Genomic DNA, 5,518 nt, shown 5'->3' with positions numbered 1-5,518 from the left:
AGCATCCTGGCTAAAACAGCCCCACAGGTAATTTGCTGGTTTACGGCTCAGATGTCAATCACGAATGTGACCGGGTTCCAGTGTCCAATAGAAAAGTATTGACAGGGGCGCCTGGGTGGCTCAGTGGGTTAAGCGTCTGCCTTCAGCTCAGGTCATGATCTTGAAAGGACATATTTGAAGTCGTTTGGTTGCAAGAAAACATACGTGGAGGAACATAACTGAAAATCCCCTTAAGCAAAGTTTGGGCGCCCCAAATACTTTAAGGAAGGGGCCCACTTGGAAAAATGCTAACCACAGCTTCGCCTTCTCGCTTCTGTGCACGCCTGCTTGCGAAAGATAAACAGATAAATCGAGCTCCTGGGTGGAGGGGTGCCTAATTGCATCCCACCCAGAGCTATCACCCCCCCCCCGGCATGTTACCCTCCCACCCTCCACCCAGGATGACGCCCAGAGAGACCCTCCGAAAGACCACCACCCTGCATCTTCTGGAGCTCTCTGATAGTCCCTCGCGCCAAAATTTCCTATTGGACAGTTTGTACTGGCCAACTGGACTCTTGATTGGGTAGAAACTGCAAACACCCCAATGACTGTCTCCTGAGGGTCACGCCCACAAGCCCCCATAAAAACCTAACCCTTTCATAGCTCGAGGCTCTTCTCCGCTGCCCCTGCGTGGGTTATGAGATGAGCCCCAGCGCACTGGTCCTGCAATAAAGCCTCGTGTGATTGCATCAAGAACTGTCTCTCTCGACTTCATGGGGTTGAGTTGCCGCGTCCTCTAAGGTAGGGTGTGATTTTTATTTCCCCCCTTACAATCTCACAGTCCAGGGATCGAGTCCTGCATGGGGCTCCTTGCTCATTCTTCAGAGTGATTATATACCTTCAAGTTGGGAGGGGGTTAGAGACAGCACAAGCCTCCCAGGTATTTTGGAAGCAAGGTTTCCAGGACCTGGAAGGCGGCCAGCCTAGGAAAAGGTCATTTGTTACTATTTAGTAAAAACTCAGTCATGAGCCCCTTCAGATGTAGATCAGTGGGCCATGGGCTTGGAGGATGCTTGCTAACATGTATATTGGGGGGTAGAGATAAAGGAAGTTTCCAAAGGAATTTTTATATGTTAAAGAAGACTTACAGGATCCTGGGGGGTCGGGATAATGTTAGGCTAAGGTTGCCTTTTGTCCTTAGCAAAGTGTCAACATCGAGGCAGCCGAGCTCCCAGAGAAAGATCACTCTCCATGTTTCAAGGACTTGTCAGTGGGCTGTAGGCGGTAAGGAAATTTAATAATTTTTCCTCTGCCTTTGTTTCCCACGTCCCCTACCTTCTCCCCAACTTTGCCTACAGCGCAGGCGTGCTGCCCTGCCTACTGTCCACTCCTCACTATGCCCCCAGCTCAAGAGTAATTTTCTGTTTCTCTGATTTTCTCTTAGCTTCTGCCTGTTGATTCTGTCTCTGCTCTTTCTTCTATCCCACTTTCTCCTGTCTCTTCTCCTTCTTCTGAGGTTGGTCCTTTGTGACTTTTCTCTTCAACCTGTGTGCTGTCCTGTTAGAGCAGGCAGTGGCTGTGCTGTAACAGGTGCCTGGAAACCAGCAGAGGGGGAGTCAAGCCCCTTTAGCCGGAAAATTAGCGACGTGCCCTGCCACATTCCACAAACGAGGCCACAAGGAGCAGGATCAGAGCAGACAGGCCCAAGACCAAGAGGGTCAGAGACCCCAACCAAGTAAGGGAGAAAAGCACAAAACGCTGCTCCGAAAGGTACCCCTTCTTAAGTAACAAATGTTCCACCCTTTGGTTAACAACTGTCAGAAAAGACAGAGACCCAAACCCTGGGCATAACTGCTCCCCTGAGCTCCCCGCTCCCATATCTCAAGTGTATGCCGTCTTTAATAAACGCTTTCCTTGCGCGGCTCAACCCTGTTTGGGTCCCTCCACTGGGCAACGTACCACTCACATGAGGAAGTTCCTTCTAAGCTCTAGGCCAGTCTTGGGGTGTCTCAGTCACGTTTCCTCCCTCCCCTCACTGTCCCTCACTCTGGTGATCACAGTCTGGTCTGAGGGAGTGGTCAGCCTCCCCCGCCCGCAGAACAAGAGCGGCCCGGCGCTGCCACCAGCCCACGGGGCAGCTCTGTGTCAGTGAGAAGGAAGTGCCCCTTCATCAGGGCAGATGCAGCTTCTATGACAGAGAGAACATTCCAGAGGACCTCAGCCCCACGCTCCCCCTTGGCCAGGCACCCCTGTGTACAAGGCATGGAAGACAGGAATAACCTACAGCAAGATGCAGCTCTGGGGATGGGAACACAGGGGCCCTCTGTGGGCGAAGGGGAGTTCTTTCCACTGCTACAGAGGCCAAGCGACAGCTATCAAGGATTCTGGGGCATAGACTTAAATGGAGAGGTTGTTTAAGGTGGAGATTCCTGGTCCTGCCCCCCACCCCGGGGCATCTGCTGCGGCAGGGGTGGTCTGGGGCCCTAGAATCAATCTCCCCAGGTGATTCAGCTGTGGACCACACTTTGAGAGGCCCTGGTTCCCCAGAGCATGGACCTAGAACCTTTTCAGATTTGTATCCCAAGAATGAACCCACTTTAGCTCTCACTCCCCAAATAACTGTATTAATCTGTAAGTTTTGTACTTGTAATACCAAGAGCCAGGATATTAAGTGATAGAAAGAAAAATGTGTTAAAGATAAAAATAAATACACACAGAAATTGTAATATTTCCTTCCTGCCAACGCCCCTCTTACATTCTGCCTTTTAACCCTCAGGGTTAAAGTTGTCCCAACTTTGGAGGCTAGGGCCACAGAGACTGGAAAAGGAGCTTTGGCCACTGAGAATGTGAGTCACCGCACCAGGGGGGCCCTTCTCACCCAGTCCTACCCTCTGCCTTCCTAACCCCAATTAGCAATGCTGATTCCCAGGCCGGAATCCTGTTCCTGAGGATCAGGGGGAAATCTCAGACTTTCCTTCCTGCCACCGGGAATTCCTCCTGATTCCATTTCCTTCAGAGGAAGCAGGGGGGTTTATAGCGGGTCATGACGGGGCCCCTCTTGACTTTTGGGGTGCTCCTTGACTGTGAGTGCTGTCCACCCACCCCCCGTGCTTTTGCCTATCATTGTAGAATGTGTGGACATTTCCCTCTGTTATGTTAGGCCTCAGCCAACATGCTATGAACCAGACTGTGCTGATTTAACGGTATGTCGTATTTCAGGTGACATGCTTCCTCACCTGTAAAATGAGAGGGTCGGCCTGAAGGACTGCTAAGGCCCCTTCCAGCTCTGACAAGGGATGCCTCTGTAAACCCTGGCAGTGCCATCCGGGAGAGAAAAAGTAAGAAGGGGCACTCAGAAAACAGCACGGAGATGGGGGGAAGCTGGCTAGTAAGGAGGTAACCATCTTACGGCCAGTTCTCACGGAGAGAAGGACATGAGAGGGTCAAGGTCACCCAAGCAAGGGCGGTAGGACTGCCGGGCTTGGCACCATGCAGGATGGGATCTGGGCATGAGAGCAGCCTCTACCTAGAGCAAGTTCCCTTGAGCAAGTACTTTTTTTTCTTAGCCTCAGTTTCTTTTTCCAGACAGGACTGGCTTGGATGATCACCGTGGACCTCACCGTGGGTGTCATCTACAATGGTTTTTTTCAAAACGAGAGTCCTGAAAATAAATTTTAATTAGTTACTGAGGCAGGAAGGGCATGTCAGAATGGAAAGTATTCTTGAAAGTTGTGTTTCAGGGATGTGTGTGTATGAGAGAGAGAGCGAGAGAAAGAGAGAGAGAGGACTAAAGGGACCCCATGAAAAAAAGCTGTTTTTATTTTCCTTTGCTTCTTTTCCTGCTTCTATTCTTGCTAGGACCTGCGCCCCTGCTTTACACACGCCGTAATGTATGTCCCTATGAAGGTCAAGGCGTTAATGATTTCTTCGGAGTCTTCCACACAATACACAGATCTACGCAGGCTCCAGGTGAGGTCGTCATAATCGTCTTTCAAGACCACTGATGTCAGGACCCTTGGCTACCGGGCAGAAGTGACTTACAGGGGACATCTGAGTGCTTGTCCTTGTTCGACCAGTTCCTGGATGCCTGAGGACACGTGCACCAGACCACCATTCTCAATGAAAACCAGATCCCAAGTGAAAATGAGACTCATGCTTCCCAACACTCTGCATCTCCCTATATAGCCTCAATAAATTCTGGTCTCACTTCCTCCTGGCTCCCATTTGATTTCCACCCAGTGCAAAGCCAAAGACCCTTTTGGCTGGTCCTGTGGGTCCTCAGACCCGGCCTTCCTGCATCATGTGTGCACACACTGGGTCACCATACCAGTTGGGGTCCCAAGAGGAAACAGAAGACACACTTAAATAATAATCTGAGAAGGATTTAATAGACTATTTACAAAACCAGGGAGTAAGGAAACTAATGTGCAGGACGCAGGGGCTAGCAGCAGCAGACATGTTACTGCCCCTTGGGCAGAAGGAAAATGGGGAAGGAATGCTTTCCAGAACCCAACAGAGGAGTTGGGAGGAAAAGGCCACCTTGAGAGAAGACTTGGCCTTTAGTGGAAGGACAGTCAGCCTGCTGTAATGGAGCAGGAAGCTTGGAGAGAAAATGTCCCGGCCTCACTGTCCTCCCTTCCATGTCCCGCTGAGCTACCCAGTGGCCCCAGAAGACTGAGGACAACAGAGTCACATGTGCAGGTCCCTATGCCTCTTGGGGCAGAGGGCAGTAGGTCCCAAGGGACAAAGGGACAGGGAGATGTCAAATCTATTTCTCACCATGGCTGCAAATACCCTTCTGGGCCCTTGCCCACAAGAGACCGAGGTAGCCTGCACGAGTTACAGTCAGTCCAAATAAGGCTGGACTCCTGGCAAACTGCCTGACCTTGGGAGGACTACTGAACCTGATGCAGGCAGACCGGGTCCGACGACCCAGAGAGGGGTCCCAGAGGACGAGTCGAGGGTCCTTGGCTTCACCCAAGATGGAAATCAGACATGAGCCAGTAGGAGGTGAGGGCAGAGTTTATTGAAGATGTAGAGAGAGCAGAGCAGATACAGACGGACCATCTGGGAGACTCAGAAAGGAAAGGGCATGAGTCTTATCTTTGGGGTTTTAATTGGCGATTGTGGTCTGGTGCCCATGTCCTCCTAGGCATCCAGAAACTGGGAAGAACAAGGAGAGGGTCCAGGTGTCCTCCATAAGTCAATCATTCCCTGAAGCCAGGGGTCTTGGCATTGATGTGGTTTTGGAATATAGGTGAGGTTCAGTGGGGTGGAGTCTGGAGCCGATGACCAAGAAAGAATTCTTGAGGCATCTTTGGTGCAAAATGGTGGTTTATTAAAGCACGGAGACAGGACCCGTGGGCAGAAAGAGCTGCTGTCCCAGGTTGTGAGGGGTGGCTGATTATATAGTACGGGGTTGGGGGAGGTGAGGAAAAAGAGAGGTTGAGAAAGTACTTTCATTTGTTAAAGAAGACGCACAGGATACCAGAGGCCTTGCCATTATCAAACCAAGGTTGTTTTTCCCTCTAGCAAGGTC

At 50.9% G+C, this 5,518-nt stretch overlaps 1 long non-coding RNA gene across 6 annotated transcripts; it reads left to right on the top strand.

The window, feature by feature from the left end:
- The first annotated feature begins 451 nt into the window (after positions 1 to 451).
- LOC103664112 lies at positions 452 to 4,189 on the top strand. 6 transcript variants are annotated; one of them, XR_568931.2, is made up of 6 exons: positions 457 to 780; positions 1,181 to 1,263; positions 1,424 to 1,714; positions 2,756 to 2,825; positions 3,199 to 3,317; positions 3,838 to 4,189. It is a non-coding gene; the product is annotated as an uncharacterized LOC103664112 (long non-coding RNA). The 6 variants fall into 6 exon arrangements; XR_568929.2 differs by having other exon boundaries at positions 458 to 780; positions 1,424 to 1,749; XR_568933.2 differs by having other exon boundaries at positions 460 to 780; positions 1,570 to 1,749.
- The last annotated feature ends 1,329 nt before the right edge of the window (positions 4,190 to 5,518 follow it).

Source organism: Ursus maritimus, unplaced genomic scaffold, assembly GCF_017311325.1.
Source record: "Ursus maritimus isolate PB19 unplaced genomic scaffold, ASM1731132v1 scaffold_29, whole genome shotgun sequence".
Lineage (NCBI taxonomy): Eukaryota > Metazoa > Chordata > Mammalia > Carnivora > Ursidae > Ursus > Ursus maritimus.
The sequence above is the reverse complement of the archived record's forward strand: the minus strand, read 5'-3'. Positions and strand labels throughout refer to the sequence as shown.